We start from the raw sequence: 19,325 nt of genomic DNA, 5'->3' as shown, positions 1-19,325 counted from the left end.
GGCCTTTAATGCAAATAAGAATAATTACAGAGCATAAGTACTCTTCTTCTCACCAAAAACAGATTTGTAGATAATGTAAAGAAAGAAAAGAGAGAGTTTTATATTCATTTTTACAAATCAAGAGAGAAACACCAAAATTTCGAAAAAAAAAACCATCCAAGATTAAGGGTTATAGGTAGAATAAACACTAGTGGGAAAGGGATTAACAAGAAAAGAAGAGGGGAGGGCCGACTGTCATTAGAAATAAAAGGAGGGATCGAAACTTTGATTCGTACCAGGTAAGGTATTCTAAATCTGCTCTTATGAGTCATTTCAAGTTGATTATAAATTGATGCCTGGATGTTAATTTATAGATTTTAGTTCTTAGACTTAAATTGAGGAAAAAGTATGAGTTGCTAAATTAAAGAACTTCATGTGTTATGTGTAAATGGAAAGACTAACGAATCTGGATAGTTTCGTCTCTTGACTTTCAAAGAGATTTCAGGTAGGAGGATGAAGGAATTAGGATCAGATTCCTCATAGAAATTGTAGTTTTGAATGTTGGCTAACTAATGAAATTGGTCTTGCTCAATTTGGAGTTATAGAACTCCAGCTATGGGTCACCAAGCGAGATAGTAACAGTTCAATGTCTAGACAGTAATAGTTGGACAGTGACAATTCAATGTCTAGACAGTGACAATTCAATGTCTAGACAGTGACAGTTAAAAAATGAGAAAGTAACAGTTCAAAAATGAGACAGTAACAGTTTGGATTTAAGCATAAATAGTTCAAATATATATATATATATAAAAGAAATGATAACTGCGGTTGCACAAAGAATGACAATATTAATGGGTGAAATAAGAAAAACATAAAATATTAAAAAAATGACTGAAAGAAAGACTTATTGGTTATTGATATGTTTATAATAAAACATATCCTTGAGTAAAGAGAACTTATGGGATAACCTGTGAATTTTAGGAGAGACCACAGGCGTGGTGCAACAACAGTAGGGGAGTACGAGTAGAGCTTCTATTATAGGTAGGTAAATAGCACCTATACTTCCTAGTTAATTTCATGATTTATTTATATTATCAATGTGAAATGTGAATTACTGAATGTATTGGTATTCAAGGTGAAGAGTTATTGTGTGAATTGCCAAATGATGAAATTATCACTAAGAAAGGAAATATAAGAAGTACGATTTGAGGCGTAAACTATCATACATTTAGTGTATGTTAGCATTCCGGGTAAGGGGATCTCCATGTATGGACTAGCATACATTTAGTGTATGTTAAGATACCGGGTAAGGGGATCACCATGTATCGGCTAGCATACATTTAGTCTATGTTAGGATCCCAGGTAAAGGGATCACTATATATTGGCTAGCATACATTTAGTGTATGTTAGGATCCCGGATAAGGGGATCTCCTTGCATCAACTCATATGGGGTGATGATGATGGTACCAGTGAAATTGGTATCGGTAATGTGATAAGCAAAAATAATCATGTTCGATCTCATAAAGTCTGGAATGAAGGTTGAAAGTGGTAGAGGGAACAATTAATAATAATTGGATAAGGAAGGGATTCTAATAAAAACTAGAAGGGAGAAGCAAATGAACTATGAATGCATATTACCCTGTTAAAAATTGTTAGATGTTCATGTTGTCATATTTATTGTAATATTCACCTTTCAATAATATGTATCTTGTTTCAGGATCATCACATGCACGACAAGAGTAGATCCTAGCTTATGTTCCCTTCTTGTAATCTAGGTTCTAGGGAGTATACCCTTGTATTTTGTAAACATGAAAATGTTTGTATAACTTAATTTGTATAATTAATGTTTAAACTTGATTGAATGAATTTAACCATGTTGTTCATATAATCATACTTCATGCCTATGTAATTATATTTATTTATTTTTATCTATCCATAATGATATTTGGTTATATAATGCATATCGTAAATATTGTGGTTGATAGGTGTGAGTATAAGTGTGGAAATTGAAACCCATGATAATTGGGTTGGGAATTAAGTTATGAGATGCGAGCTATTAGAAGTGTAAATAAATTCCATGTCAATAACTTGGGACCTTCCGGTATAGGGGGGAACTCTGTCAAAATTCCGATAGATTTTAATACGAAGACCATGAACATATATATAATATATATACAAAAAAAAATTATTCTGTTTTTTTTTCGATTGACATGAGATTATCGTTTTATCCCGGAATGGAGGATGTTACACACATATTGCAATAGTCAAATTTGGTGTCCAGATCATCGTCAACCAAATTACAGCCTCTAGTTTTGGTGAAAGCAAAATAATGAATGAGTTTAGGGCATCTAATAGTGTTGCGATTAAACATGAAAAGATTATGCCAAGTGCTAAGGGGAGGCTCAGAACTGGTACTAGTAGTGGCAGTCAAAGGGACATTGGCATCCTTAGGAGCCTCAGGGGTGGATAAGGCTAGAGCAGCAATATATGAGGGGGAAAGAACAGGGGCTAGTTAGGTGACCGCAGGGGGTGCATAAGGTCTAGGAGGAGTTGTAAACACTAGAGTGGTGAAGAATTTGGATCCCCCTTCATAATCCTCTTTAGATTAGTCAAAATTAACTTCCTCGTCATCAAAGTCATCATCATCAGAACAATCCTCAACAAACACATGATTGATGCTAGGGGATGGATCAACATGATATGTGGACATAAGACTAGGTGAGGGAAAGAGGGTATGAGGATTAGGGCAAGGACTATCAGGGGTTAAGGTAACATGTGGGCTATGGTTTGAATTTGAATTTGGGGGAACTATAGCATGAATAGTACGGGAAAGAGACGGGGCTGCTAAGGCAAGAACAATGGAATCGTTGACAAGTTGAGAAGCAGCTTGCAACTTTTTTTGTTTCAGTTGGGATTTATGGGACCCAGCCTTCTTCTTTTTGTTCGCCATAACCAAGATGAGACAAGATTTACAAATCAAAGAGACAAAGACACAAACAGTGGTATGAGATCAAAGGACATGAGGGGAAAGCTTCAAAAAGAAGGAGAGCATCTCTCTCTAATTTCTCACTCTAGATCTCACTACTTACTATACTTTTGTTGTGGATAATTCTTTTTTTGATCAAATGTAAAAATATATATAGATCAAAAGGAATACATTACTGGAAACCAGCAAGTCAGCTATACAGGCATATACAGAATCAAGGAATAGACTCCCCGGAATCAAGGGGCAACCCCTAGGAACATATCCCAAGCTAAGCTACCAAACCAAGCCGATAAGAAAGAACAAAAGCAGAAAAACACCCTGCAACAAAAAATAAGAATAAAAAGGGGGGGAATAGGCTCCCAAAAACCAGAAGAGGCTAAGGGAACAAACTCCCACAAGCCAAACCAGAACAAAACCCAAGAAAATTAGAGCATCAAAACCCAGGAGCAAACTAGTGCCATTCCAACAGCAACCTCACAATTAGCCAGCAAGCCAAAAAAGGACAAAATCGGCTGCAGCAACAACCACTGAGGCATCCAACCAAAACTCCATATCCAGCATGACAAATGAAGGGGAACCAGTTAAGGGATAAACTAAGCAACCAAGAGCCACCACTTGTAACAATTAAGGCCCCCTAGGACAGTAATAAAACAAAAGAAAAATAGCCAATTAAAGAAATCATTCCCGGCCAAAATAAATGCAGATGTAGAAACTCATGCAGCCCCATGCAAGACTAAACAAAGATTCCTTGAACTGAAATAAGTGGCAGAAACCTCATGCAAGCCTATGCTAACCCACAAAGACCACGAAGAAACAAACAACTCCAGCCAAGGAGACCATTGTCTATGATTGTCCAACTACGAAGAAACCTTCCACTTTCCAACTAAACTACATTGAAGACGATTAAATAGACTCCAAAAAACCACAAAAACATCTAATGTATTTCCTTATGAGGTTAGAAACTGCATGGTGCTGGAGAGGGCTGTATAACCCTTGGCCATTCCAAGCAAGAGATCATCAAAGAGGAGCGGGAGGCAACCCCTTGCCCCTGCCAGATGCGCCACTAGTGTGCTGCTGAGCCTTTCTCCTTGGAGGCATACTAGTTGTATGGGATGTGGGATGACTTGGAGCACCTGATACAACCACATATTTGCCTTTGTTAGTCCTAAAGCCAAGGATGTCATTAGGAGCTGGTGTTGATGTGGTGTGAGAGACAGAAATTGAAGGTGAAAGTTGGTGATCCTGGTGAACTATACGAGAAATCCCTTAGGCCGGGCAAGGTTCAACATGGGGTTGTTTTGAGGGTGAAGGCTTATGCCTAACCCTTTTGCTCTAAACAATTTCCCAACCACCAGAGTTAGGAGCAACAACTCCACTCCCAAATACAAGCTCAACCTCAACTGACATTTGTGTAGGAGCACAAACAGTTGGCAGATTTGCCTCTGAGTAGTCAACTACAGGAGTGCCTTCTTGAGGTCCCAAATAGTTGAGAACAGAGTCCCAGCCTTTGGTACCTTTAGGGACAGTGGCAGATTCATGAGTCTGTTGTTGACCTGAAATAGTAAAAGGCAAAGATTTGGTGCAAGTTGAGGTAAGGTGGCCAAGGGTTCTGTAGTGGTTGCAAAATCATGGTAGAGTTTCATAAATTACTTGCTGATAGAGTAAGCTGCCATTTGGCAAAGTAACTTCAATGGAGAGAGGTAGATCAGATAACAAGTTAACTTCTACCAATACCCTGGTATATGAGAGTCTTGACATAGAAGAGGTAAGCATGTCATTTTGAACAGATTTACCATGGACATTGGTGATTTTAGATAGACATTTAAGAGACCAGCACTTGAATGGGAGGTTAGGAAATTTAACCCAAACTAGAATAGTGTGCATATCAGAAAAAGAAAAATCAAAGTATTCTGACATTGCCTTGAGAATGAGAGATCTGCCATAGACTAAATAAGCACCCTCATATAAGACATTCAATTTGTCAGCATCATTTGCAAACTTAAAAATCAACCAACCAGAATCATGAATTGTCAAAGATGCCTTATAGTGCCATAAGTTATCAATAAGGTTTTGCAAGGCTTTAAATCCAATATAATGACCAGCAATATAACCAACAAGACACATCTTCCAATAGTCACATTTAGTGTATAAATCATCATCTACCAAATTACAGCCTCTAGTTTCAGTAAAAGCAGAGTAATGGATGAGCTTAGAGCAACTAGTAGTGTTGTGATTAGACGCAAAAAGATTACGCCCAGAACTAGGAAAAGGTTCAACAGGAGTTAGACTTCCACTTACAGTAGTTGTCAAGGAAACATTGTCATCCAAAGGTTCTAGAGGAGATGTCATGACACATGGTAAGGGAGCAACAGGGGTTGACTGGGCACCTACAAAGGAGGTAATAGAGGTTGACTGGGCACCTATAGGGGAAGCAACAAGGATGCAAGGAGCCATGACCACGGAAGAGGTGAAGATTTTAGAGCCCCTTTTAGAATCCTCCGAAGAAGAGTCAAAATCCACCACCTTATCTTCCAAATCATCATCGTCAAACCAATCCTCCATAAAAACATGGTTGATACAAGGGAATGGATTACCATGATACTGATGCTTAGAACCGTGTGGGGAGGAGATAATATGATGGCGAGGACAAAGGCGTTGAGTAACTAGGACAATAGGTGGGCTTTGATTTGAATTTGAATTTAGGGGTACTATAGCGTGTATAGTGTGGGACGAGGTTGCTAAGGCTAGAACAGTGGAGTCATGAACAAGCTGAGAATCAGCCATTAACTTTTGTTGTTTCAATTGAGATTTATAGGACCCAACTTTCTTCTTTTTGTTAGCCATAACTAGGAGAAAGCCAAGATTCAATAGATTAAAGGAACAAAGAGTGTGAACAGTGGCAGGAGATTACAAAACACGAGAAAAACTTCAAGCTGAAGGAGAGCATCTCTCTCTAATTTCTCTCTCTAGGACTTCCTGACTGACTTTATTGTGGATAATTCTTTTTTTTTTTTTATCAAATGTAAGAAATAATATAGATCAAAAAAAGCAAGACAAGCTTGCGATACAAGCTGGAAACCAGCAGAATAAAATAAGCATCATAAAAGGGAACAGATTCCCTCAGAGAGCAACACAGGAAACCATTGGAAAAATAAAACAGCAGTGAAAAAAAAAAAAAGGCTAAGAGAGAAACCCAAATATACAATGAACCCAACCCAACATAATGAGAGACAAATCAAACGGCGCTGAAAGACCCGGACAGAAGCTGGAGAGATGGGCATCCACGGTATAAAGCAGCAAGCCAATAGAAATGAAGCAGCAAACCGAGACAGAATGAGTCACCCGTAGCTATGGTACCCGGAGCCATAACAGCCAAGCCGATGAGCACAAGAAGAAGCCATACAAGCCATGCAGAGATACCAGACAAATGCAGAACGGTTGGGTAAACATGTCACTAGATTAAAGCCCCCACGTGGAAAAGGACCACAAGTTAAGAACCAACCAATTAGGAGACATGCAAAACTATGCAAGACCATGCAGAGATTCCAGCAGTCCCCGACCAAAGCCCCCGACAACCATAAAGAGGATCGACTAAAGCCACCTCCTCAACCAGCAGCACAAAGGGAAGACCCCTCCAAGCACGACAACAAACTCACACAACAGGTCAAAAGCCAACATGAAGAGATGAGTGATCCTGACTGAGAGCTCCACAAGCAGCAGCACAACAGGGGAGACCCCTCCATACACGACAACAAGCTCACACAACAGGTTACAAGCCAACATGGAGAGATGAGTGATCCTGCTCATGGAAATGGAACACCAAGAAGAACAGGGTCTGAAACTTGCGGAATAGAGAAGGGAGAGAAGTGCTTTTGCAATCAAATAATCGTTTGTTCCTCTCCTCCCAGATAATGTAAACAAGAATACCAAGTGATGCCCGCCTCATTCTGCCATGAGCATTATTTCCAACTCGACTCAGTCCCCGAATGGCACTACTTAAAGAAGACATGCGTCTTGTTATATGCAGCCAATTCCTAATCTTTTTCCAAAGAGAGGATATCCAAAGGCAGCTGAAGAAGAGGTGATTGTGTGACTCCTCTTCATCCTGGCAGAAAACACATGTCAAATCCGTTTGGAGGAAATGAAGTCTGTCTTTGGTTTGAAGTCTTCCCAATGCTGCCAGCCATAGAATAAAACTATATCTTGGCATAGACCACGGCTCCCAGACTATTTTCCTCTAGTACACAGGATTGCTTTTAAGCCGCAAGAATTCATAAGCGTTGGCTGTGAAAGATCAGTAGAGCTGCACCAGTTTTCCATCAAGGAGAGAACTTGGGACTGGCCACCACCCATTTCAACGAGTTTGTCCCGAAAATTGATAATTGATTTCCATAAAGGAGAGGAACTCGGGTGAGCTTCAGTGTCCCAAAAAGATTGGGAACATATATAGTAATGATGGATCCATTGAATCCAAATTGAATCAGCCTTAAGATGAATATTCCAGATGTGTTTAGCTAGAAAACTGTTATTTCTAGCTTTGAGATCAAAGAAACCGAAGCCACCTTCATCCTTAGGAAGATAAACGGTGCGCCAAGCAACCAATGCAGATTTGCTCCTGGAGACAGAGCCAGTCCACAAGAAGTTGCGGCAAAGACAAATGATTTGCTTAATAACAGTATCCGGAACCGGGAAAATGTTCAGCCAGAATTGAATAATGCCATATAAAACAGACTTGAGCAACTCCAGCCTCCCTACATAACTGAGATGCTTGCCCATCCAGCTTTGAATAGCAGAGTCAAGTGTATGGATGAGAGGAGAATACTGGCTGGCTAGAAGTCTGTGAGGGCTGAGGGGGACGCCTAGATATCGGAAAGGAAAGGACCCTTCAGCAAATCCCGTGTCTGAAAGTATAAGCTGCCTTACACTATCTGAAACACCTCCGAAGAAAATTGATGATTTGGATGCATTAATTTCCAGCCCCAAAGTCCTCCCAAAGATATGCAATTGCTGAAACAAGGTGGATACAGAATGATGATCTCCCCAGGAAAGCAGGATAACATCATCAGCAAATGCAAGATGACAAATGCCCAACAAGTCACATTTCGGATGAAACCGGAAACCAGGAGAGAGAGTTGCAATTTGGAGCATCCTGGAGAGATATTCCATGCAAACAATAAAAAGATAGGGGGATAAAGGATCTCCTTGTCTAATACCATTCATTCCAGGAAAAAACCCATAGATATTGCCATTGACAGCCACTGAATAAGAGACAGTTTCGACACATTGCATTAACAAGTGAACGAAACGGTTTGGAAACCCAAGCAACAGCAGAAGTTGGCGGAGGAAAGGCCATTGAACAGAGTCAAAGGCTTTTCTGAAGTCTATCTTCATGAGACACTGAGGCGAAGCTCGTTTTCGTTCATAGTTTCTGAGCAGCTCTTGAACAAGATGGATATTATCTGCCATCAACCGACCTCCGAGAAAGGCATTCTGCAATGGGCTTATAATAGGCACAAGAGCATGGGATAATCTCATGGCTAGAATCTTGGCAATCACTTTATATATCACATTGCAGCATGAAATCGGCCGAAAATTTGAAGCTAAATTGGCGTTGGCTGATTTAGGAATAAGAGTAATGATGGAGTGATTAATTTGCTTGAGGAGGGCACCAGTCGCAAAGAAATCACTCACAGCAGCCCCACCAATAACATTCCAGGCCTTTTTGAAAAAGCAAGCAGAGAAGCCATCAGGCCCTAGGGCTTTGGTGTTATCTATAGCAAATAAGGCATTCTTGATTTCCAATTCGGTAACAGGAGCCAGAAGTGAGGCATGCAAAGCTTCATCCAGGATCGGACCATGCTGAACAACGTTAAAGTCAAGTGGAAGAATTTCCTTTGGAGAGCCAAGGAGCTGCATGTAGAAGTCAACAAAAGTGGCCCCAACCTCGTCAATGGAAGTGGTGATAGTGCCATCATGTCGTTGAATTGCAGGAATACAAGACTACCTATGTTTCCGATTCATGAGGGAATGAAAGAATGAAGATCCTTTGTCACACTCCTTGAGAAAATTGCATTTAAGCTTTTGGGAAAAGAATAGCCTTTCAGCTTCTTTGAGATGAAGGAGACCCTGCCGAAGTTGCTTGTCAACTGCTTGAAGATGAATATTGTCACGGTCCTAAGAGAGAAGGGTTTGGTGTGTATCAAGAGTAGCCTCGGCTCGCGCTACCCTCTCGGAGATGTGACTGAAATGCAGTTTATTGAGATCCCTCAAAGTTCTCTTGAGGTTTTTGAGCCGCTTGCAAAGGATGAACATAGGGGATCCGTAGACTCTATAAGGCCAATGAGTTGCAACCAGATCTAAGAAAGTAGCATGGTTAGTCCACATATTAAAGAATTTGAAGCTTTGCTTACCCATCAATTGCCTAGTAAAGAAAGCAACCGTGGCAGGAGAATGATCGGAAAAAGCCCCAGGATTATCGAATTGAACATGGACTGATACATTAGCAAGAGACCAAAGGGGATTGACAAGGACACGATCCAATTTGCTCCAAACTCTACCATTGGACCATGTGTAGTGGCACCCAGAGTAGTTTAAATCTGTTAGACCAAGATCAGAGCAGCATTGTCTGAAATTAGTAGTCTCATAATTGGACACAGGTTCCCCATCATGCTTGTCGGGTTGAGAAAGAAGAGAATTAAAGTCACCGAGAACGAGCCAAGGTGAAGTAGGACTCCAGCTCCTCAAGTCGTCCCAAAGAATTCTCCTATCGATAACTGTGTTGAAACCATAAACAAAGGAAGCATAAAGTTTGAACTGATGGACCAAACTATAAATGAGAACATGAAGGCCTTGAGCTGAAAAATCAAGCAATTCAACATTGACAGTTGCCGGATTCCAGAAGACCACAATTCTAGCAGTTGAAGCCGCTGCCGCGTTGGAAACGAATTTCCATTTTTTCAGCCTGAATTGCTGCATCGAAGACACTTTAGATGGCACCAATTTAGTCTCCAAAAGACCACAAACATCTAATTTCTCTTTCCGCATGAGACTGACAACCTCATGCTGCTTCAGAGGGCTGTTCAACCCTCTGACATTCCAACTTTGAATTAACATAAAGGAGGGAAAGGGGCAGGCAACCCCTCGCCCCTGCCAGGATCATCATTGGTGTGAGGCAGAGACTTTCTCCTTATGGGAATGTCAAGTGGCTGAGATGCAAGATGTCCTGTTGCAATTGGCATAACAACCGATTTCCCCTTATCAACTCTATGACCAGCTACATTTGCAGAGGCAACTGAAGGAGGCGGAGAAGGCAGGCGTGCCCTGTGAACAATATGAGAATTCCCTGGCCTACCCGAGGGGTAGCATGAGTGGACCCGGATGAATTCCTTGATTGGGAAGATTTACTCTTTGCTTTTTTCCTCCTGACCAACTCCCAACCACCATTGTTAGGCAAAGTAATTCCATTTTCAGGGACAATCTCATCCACTACTGGCACCGGATTAGGTCCGCAATTAGCAGGCTGATTGGCTTCTGAACATCCAGCTACAGAAGTGCCTCCTTGAGGTCCCAACCGGTTAAAGACAGTATCCCTGCCTTTGGTAATATTTGGATCAGGAGCAGCTGATTCCTTAGCCCGTGGTTTGCCGGGAACATTAGAAGGCTGGGATTTAGTGCAACTTGAAGTAATGTGACCCAGCTTCCGACAATGCTTGCAGAATCGTGGCAGTGTCTCGTATACAACTTGCTGATGTAGTATGCTACCATTAGGTAAGGTAACCTCAATGGAATAAGGCAAGTCAGAAAGTAAATTAACTTCCACCAACACCCTCGCATACGATAGTCTTGCCATAGACGCAGTAAGCATATCACTCTGAATAGGTTTGCCTAGAACACTGGCGATTTTAGATAGGCATTTAATAGACTAGCATTTAAGTGGGAGATTAGAGAATTTAACCCAGACAGGGATAGTGTACATATCAGAAGATGAAAAATCAAAATATTCGGGCATGGCCCTGAGAATCAGAGGCCTTCCAAAAACTAAATACACCAGATAGCACATTCAGTTTATCATCTTCATTAGCAAATTTAAAAATCAGCCATCCAGATTCATGTATAGTCAAGGATGCTTTACATTTCCATGTGTTATCAATAAGATTCTGCAATGCTTTAAAACCAGTGTAACGTCCAGCAATATAACCCACAAGACACAGCTTCCACAATTCACATTTGGTATCAATATCATCATCAATTAAGTTACATCCATTAGTATCCGTGAATGCAGAATAGTGAATGAGTCTAGGACAACTCACAGTATTACGATTATTGACGAAAAGATTACGCCAAGGATTAAATGGAGGCTCAGAGGAATTAGGAATTTCCCTTACTGGATTAGCTGAAGGAGAAGTCCCCCGCATTGGAACAATAGGGACTGACATGGTACATCCAGGGGCTGGATCGTGAACTGGCATGGCACATCCAGATGATGTAACTGGAGCTGACACGGCACACAAAGAAGAATCAACTGGAAGAGATGTGGCACATGGCTGGAGAGCAGCTGTAGGAGACTTGACACCCACAGGGAAAGCAGCTGGAGGTGGAATGATGTTTGTGGGACATTCAATAGGGATGAATTGAGAGCCTACAGGTGGAGTGCTAGTACTGGTTGCCAATGGTGAAGAAGTGAAGAATTTGGATCCATTCACATAATCCTCCCGACAATAACCTAAGTCCGCTTCCTCTTCAATCTCCTCGTCATCAGAGTAATCATCCTCAAAGATATGATTAATGCTAGGCGAATGCTCACCATGATTAGGAGAGACCTGGACGGGAACAGAAGTAGGTACGACAGCAGGCACAGGTGATTTGTGGGGTGGATTTGAATTTGGGGGAACAGTGACATAAACAGTGTGAGGAAGAGGAGGAGCCACTAATGCCAAAACAGATCTATCATTAATTAACTGAGAAGCTTGTTGTTTGAGCTGCAATCTGTGGGACCCAGATTTCTTCTTTTTGTTGGCCATATTCAGGAGATCGACACAAAGAGGAAAGCAAACAGTGGCCAGAAATCTAAATCACGAGGGAATAGCTTCATACGAAGGAGAGCATCTCTCTCTAATTTCTCACTCAAGATTTCTGACTGAGAGCTCTTTTTATTGTGGATAATTCTTGCTACTACTAGTTGTGATGTTTTTTTTCTTGTCTGAGATGTCTGCAACTTCATCTGTTTCTGATTCCTACTCTTTTGTTAGGGTGCTGGGAATGGTTGGTTATAAAGATTTGTTAAGGTGTCTCTTATAGAATTTTTGCCTGCTATTGTGGAGAGTCTCCTTTACAAGTCTACTATCTTTCTTCTGGACAGTTTGTCGTATGGCATGCTGATGTTCATACTGTTTTTGTAAACACATTTTGTTTTCCTTTTTGGTTTATGTTCTGGGTTAACCTTGGCACTAACCTTGCCTTTTGGTCCTTTGGTTTCTTGGTTAATGACACGACCAAAAGATTAATATCTTCTCTCAAATGTAAGAGTGTCGAAGTAATAAATAATCCGACAAAACCGGGGTCGAACCACAGGGAGGTTAATTGTGTAAATTATAAATAACAATAATACAACAACAACAATAATAACAATAACAGTAATAGTAATAATAATAGTAATAGTAATAGTAATAATAATAATAATAGTGGTGGTGGTGGTGGTGGTAATATTAATAGTAATAGTAGTAATAATAATAATCCTAATAATAATAATAAAGAAGAAGAAGTTGATGAGAATTCTGAGATGGAAGATCAATGTGAGAATTAAACAATGATAAAAACAAGTGTTAAGGTTAGAGGATCCACTAATGATATTTCAAACAAGTATAGTATAAACTCTTACTACTCAACTGGAAATCACATATAAATGAGGTTCCAATCGGATATTATCGAAGAAAGCTTAAAAGATTGTCAAGTTGGTGGTGAATGACACAACCAAAAAAATGATGTCTTCTCCCAAGTCCAGGAGTGTCGAAATACTAAATAACCCAGCAAGACCGAGGTCGAATCACAAGGAGATTAACTATATAATAATAATAATAATAATAATAATAATAATAATAATAATAATAAGAGGACTTTGAGATGTTAGATTAATATGAGAATTCAACAATGATAAAAACAAATGTCAAGGTTAAAGGATCCACTAATAATATTAGAAATAAGTATACTAAAGAAAGAGCTCTTAGTGCTCTTAGTAGAGAGATAATCAAGAGAGAGATGCTCTCAACCCTTTTCCTATTCTATAGCTCCTGAACTCCTTTTTGGACTCTTTCTCCTTTGGCCTCCTTATGGCCATTGAGAATCCCCTCTTTTGGTATCTCTTCTCTTAGTTTAAAATCCAAGAGAATTTTCAAATTATTATTATCTATCACCTCCCGATTTTGGTCCACGATGTGTTGTCTGCACATCCTAATTTCCAATATCTCACCCACAAAACCCTCACTGATAGGTCTTTTGTTGAAGATGACTCTGGATCTCAGGTTGAATATGCTCCCCTTGCTATGGGGTCTTTTCTGGTGGAGAATCTTCAGTGTGTTTTAGTCGACTCCTCTCTCTCAAAGGATGATCATGCTAGTGGGTTGTATCTCTCTGGCATGGAATTGATTTATGCTTTCATTAACTGGGTTGCTACTCCATATAGGGTGCAATTACAGATTTCCCTAATTAGGGTAAACTCTACTGTTCGTCCAAGGTTTGCACATTCAGTTGAAGGAGCTCAAGTTAGCGATATAGCCAATTTCTCTGGTTTAACATCATCTACTGCGAACAGTGCCAAGGTCCTTAGGCTCTGTGCTAAAAAGGTGACCACACCTCACTCACATTTGATGGGGTTTGCTTTTTTTTTTTTTTTTGGTTCTTCTGTTCAGCGCTTTTCATCAGGTACTTTCTTAGAACCAGTCTTAAGTTATTGGAGATGTTTTTGGCACCTTGTTTCTTGGCATACAACTGTGTATTCTTTTGCTCGTGTATATGGAGGTTGTAGGGTGTACCCTATTCCTCCTTTTTGATGTATCATCTGCTAGATTTCTAGAGGGCTTTGTACCCACTGCATAATCATAAGGCTACAACCTCATGGTGTTACGATTGCGTGATGTTTGCTGCTACAACTTGTAAAGTCAGTTCTAGTGCTGCCGGCTCTAGCTCCGTTTGTTGTATGTGATATCTGTATGCTGGAGCTCAATTTACTTGCTTTCAGTTTTGTGCTTTATGGGCTGTTTTCTACTAAGATGTAGCTATGAGTGTTGATGTTATAAGCAGCTTGGATTGCAATGTCTTACCCTCCCTGAAGCTGGCTATTCTTTGCTGTAATGCCGACTATCAGCCTTGACTCTACCAGAAATCTAATGGAATGTGTCAGTGGCTACCATTACTCCTGCAGGCTATTCTATTGGTTAGCTTATGTTGTGTTGCCATGTTTGCAATAGAGGAGCTTCATAGAGCACACCACTGTGGAGTATATAAGGTTTGCTTGACGTAGGCCTACTGATACTGTCCTTTAGACTCAGTATGTTGTTGGCCGGCTGCAATGCTGGGCTAGCTAGAATGGGTTGTCATTGTTGTGGTTTGCAGATAAGTTGGCTTTTTATTAGTCAGTTATGCTGCTGAATAGGTTCTTCTGGTTTTGACTTGCAACAAAAGAGCTTGTGTAGCTGCACTATACAACTTTGTTATGCTAAGCAATTGATGATGGATGATGCCTACATGCACCGATTGTGGGATGTTTCTTGTTGCTGGTTTGTTAGGATTGCTGGAGCTAATGAGTGGCTCCTGTTTTACTGCTCTATGTAGCTTGGCTGCTATGATCCTTCATATTTATTTGAGGTTGATGGTTTGGTGTTGTTATATGCAGCTCGCTATGTTACCCTCTACTAAGAGGGTCTATGGATTTTGTATGTGCTGGATTTTGGGTGCAAGTTTGGCCCTCAGTGAAGCAGTCTTGCTCTTTATAGCTGGCTGCTGGATTTTATGCTGGCTTTTGCTAGTCTTAAAGCTGCAGCTGGGTTTACTACTCTATCTTTACAACTAGAGTAGGGTTGCCTTTGAGTATGTTCTTCTGGCTTGCAACAGAAGAGCTTGTGTAGCTGCACTGTGCAGCTCTGTTATGCTAAGCTTCATGCACCGGTTGCAGGATGTTTCTTGCTGCTGGTTTGTTAGGATTGCTGGAGATGATGAGTGGCTCCTTTTTGCAAACCTGCATGGAAAGTTGGAGGACTTTTGGGTGCTGCTCCACGCAGCATGGTTTGCTGTCCCTAGTATGATATGGACTGCTTTGTCTGCTAGGTTGACCTGCTATAGATTCTCCTGCTGGTTTGGTTGGCTGATTCTGGGGAAGTCAGTGGTCCAGGCTGTCTTGATGTTGTTTTTGGTTGCTTATTGTTCAGTCTTGTGGGACCATGTTCCCCTAGGCCTTATGGTTTTCTATTTTGCCTACATGGGGGCTATCCATTCTTCTGTATATGGGATCCCATTCCTTTTCTCGGATTGGCTGGTGCTAGGGAGAATGTTCCCCTGTACTTGTCTTTTGTGTTTACTATGGTTTGTTCTAGGGAGTCTATTCCCTATGCTGATATATGTAATGTTCTGCTGGTTTCCAGCTTGTACTGCAAGCTTGTCTTGCTCTTTTTTGATCTATATATCTCTTACATTTGATAAAAAAAAAATAATAAGTATACTATAAACTCTTTTTATTAATCAACTGGAAACCATACACAAAGAAGGTTCCAATTGAATAATGTATCCTTAATAGTTCATTATAAATTTTTAACATGATTATATTAATTATCTTATTTTAGTAATATCACACTTTTAAATATTGTCAGGAATTCATGATGTTAACTTATGTTAACAAAAAATCAAGTTTCTTTCATAGTACAAGTGTAAGTTATACCATACGGTTGGCTATAAAAGTGCCAAGCATTTGTTGTACCAAATGTTATACAACACAAATCTAGATTAACCATTTAACAAGCAAGGTATTAAGAATTACTAAGATAAAAATGATAAGACATGTTAATAGCAAGTTATTTAGGATATAAGCATTGAAGTCCATATTGAGTTTATATTATACTTATCCTAACACCATTAGTGAAACCTTTTCACCTCGACATAATAAACTTAGCTAAATATAATGAAGAAAAGAAACATAAATAAACAAGAGGAGAACATGATTATATAAGTATAGTAAAGGAAATGAAATGCATAAACAAGAGATTAATGAAAGCAAAACCTAAGCATTACAAGAATATAAAGAAAGAGAACAAAACCATGATCTTGATCTGAACAACCTAGATGCCTAAATGCATGGCAAAGGCCTCCTTTTATAGGCCAAAATTTGGAACTATTGATTTGATAACTAATTATTGAGTGGGTGGCCATATCTTGACTTTGTGACAATCCTTATCTTCTTGTCTGAACAAAACATCATTGCTAACATCAGAATTTGAACAAATTTTTGTCATGAAAGTTCTAGGAAATTGTCTTAGCTTTCCAAAAAAAAATGAATCGGTGCATTTGGACTTCTAGAACTCAAGATATGGGCTGAACATTGAACAATGTATGGGCTGCAAGACAAATTCGGACTTCTCCGTTATTTCTACAATTTGAACTTGAAAATGGCCCTTTTGTATCTTACACTCTGTATAGAAGTTTTAGGCTTATGTCTTAGCTTTCCATCCATATAGAACAGACCTAAATCCAAGTTCTACAGCTCTATTTATGACCTAATGACTGAACAGTGTTCTAGTTTGGACTAAACTAGCATCTCTTTTTTAAGCTTAGCCCTTTGTCTTCTCAATTTCAGTAGTTAAATTCATCAATCAATCTTTTTATTTATGTGATGGCCTGCATTTAAGATGAATATTTACTATAAATTAAAGGTACCTTATATTATTAGATATGATATTATAAAACATGCTCTAGTTATGGAGTTATTGATACTTCAAATGCAAAATGATGATATAAAACCTTTGATAAAAATGCACTTTTAAGTACTAATCAGCAGCACCATAGTTTTTGGCTGCTGATTTTTTATTCGAAAGCTGCCCAGTTGACTATTGATTTCTAAATCGGCAGCGGCATAGTTTGGCTGCCGATTTATGAGTCTGTAACAGCGCAGTTCTCACTGTCGATTTTGAAAGTGACAGCGGCATAGTTTTTGGCTGCCGATTTCTAAATTGGCAGTGGCAAAGTGTTTGGCTGCCCATCTCTGAATCAGTAGCGCCACAGTTTTTGGCTATCGAATTGTGTATTCCATAGCAAATCATGTTTTGGCTATGGAATTATGTATTCCACAGCGAATCAGGTGATCGCTGCCAAATTGTGTATTCTGTAGTGATTCATGTGTTCGCTATTAAATTTGTATTGTCCACAGCAAATCAGGTGTTCACTTCCAAATTGTGTAGTTCGCAGCAAATCACATGTTCGTTGCCGAATCTGTGTTATCCGTAGCAAATCACTTATTCGCTGCTGAATATGTGTTGTCCGTAGCGAATCAGGCTTTCGTTGTCGAATCTATGTCGTCCACATTGAATCAGGTGTTCACTATCGTATTTGTGTCATCCGTAGCAATTAGGTGTTCGCTACTGAATTTGTGTTGTCTGTAACGAATCAGGTGTTCAATATTGAATTGTGTATTCCGCAATGAATTTGCGTTCACTGCTGAAGTTGTGTTGTCTGCAGCAAAAGTGTGATTCGCTGTCGAAATCGAGTTACCTGCAATGAATTAGCATTCGCTGCCAAAAGCGTGTTGGCTGCAGTGATGTAGCATTTGCTGTCGAAATTATAATGGCTGCAGCGAAAAAGTTTTCTCTGCTGAAATGTGTGGCCGGTAGGGAACCAATTTTCGCTACCAAAGTATGTGTCCTGCAGCGAACTAGTTTTTGCTGCCAAACTATATAGCCTAAAGCGAATCAGTTTTCTCTGCTGAATTGTATGGTTAGCGACAAATCAGTTTCGCTGCTGATTTTCTGAAATAAACCCCCAAGCATAAATGACTTAAATGCTTGTAACAATTTCATTGTATGATGGTGTAAAATGTGGAACACTTGAATGTGTACATATGGACTCTTGAAATAAGTATGGTGATGAATGTGATTTAAAGATGCAAATGTACTGATTTGAAACCATTTATGTCTTAAACGTTGTGGCCAGAATCGAACCATCGTTAGGACAAGGACAACCCACAAGTGGAGCAGGTAGGTGGTTTCTACCTTTTTCTTGTATGATGTTTATGTTTTGAATTGATTTACGTATGATGATATTTTATTAAATCCTTGTTGAATGATGAAACAATGATGAAGTGTTTAATTGAATTCTTGATGATTGTTGAAACGACTATGAAATGTCGATCGAGTTCTTGATGAATGTTGAAACAATGAAAAAACTGTTAGTGTTCTAAAATGACCCATTTGTGGTGGATAAATTATTGTGTGATGAATATTAAATCGAATATGAGATGTTGATTGGGCTATTATGAAGTTGGGTTGTTAATTAATGGTAGTATGAGTATTATGAAGAATCTATCATTTTAATTCATATTGAATATAATGGTGACAAATGTATTATGAAGGATCTATTGTTGTATTTTTATTGAATGTAATTATGACGAATAGTTGTATGGGTATTACAAGGGATCTAACATTTCATATTATTGAATGTAATTGTGATGAATGTATTATGAAGAATCTATCGTTGTATCATATTGAATGAATTTGTCATGAATGGTTGTATGAGTATTACGAAAGATCTACTATTGTATTATAGTGATTGTTAACTATCACGAATGGTTGTATGAGTATTATGACGGATCTATTATTGTATTGTATTAAACATTAACTGTCATGGATGGTTGGATGAAAAATATGAAGGGTTTAGTCAGTCTAGTAGAGCTAGTCAGAGAATCTAGAGAGAGATGCTCTCCTCTTCCATGGAGATGATTCCACTAATTATGCTGATGAAGTCTAGATATCGGCTCTATTCTAAGTTTATTCTAGCTCCTTGTACTGTCTCCAAGATTTGATCCTCCTTTCTCATTCATTTCTTTCTCCGTTCTATTATTTTTCAAATTCTCGATTCCCCCCTCTCTCCTTTTTTTTCCCGCCTACGCTTCAATTCAAATGGCAAAAAACAAGAGGAAGATTATAGGTTCTACAACACGTGGAAAATCCAAAATGCATTCTTCATTTCCTAACGATCATGATCGATCTACTGTTCTTGAACTCCAAGCTCCCTCGGCTGTTTATCCTTGCTCATCTTCATCTATTTCTCAGCTTGAGCTTCCTCCACCATAATATGCTTCGTTTCCTACTACTCTTCCACCCATACC

This window comes from Populus alba, chromosome 14 (assembly GCF_005239225.2).
Source record: "Populus alba chromosome 14, ASM523922v2, whole genome shotgun sequence".
NCBI classification, from domain to species: domain Eukaryota; kingdom Viridiplantae; phylum Streptophyta; class Magnoliopsida; order Malpighiales; family Salicaceae; genus Populus; species Populus alba.
This window is presented reverse-complemented; position numbering follows the sequence as displayed.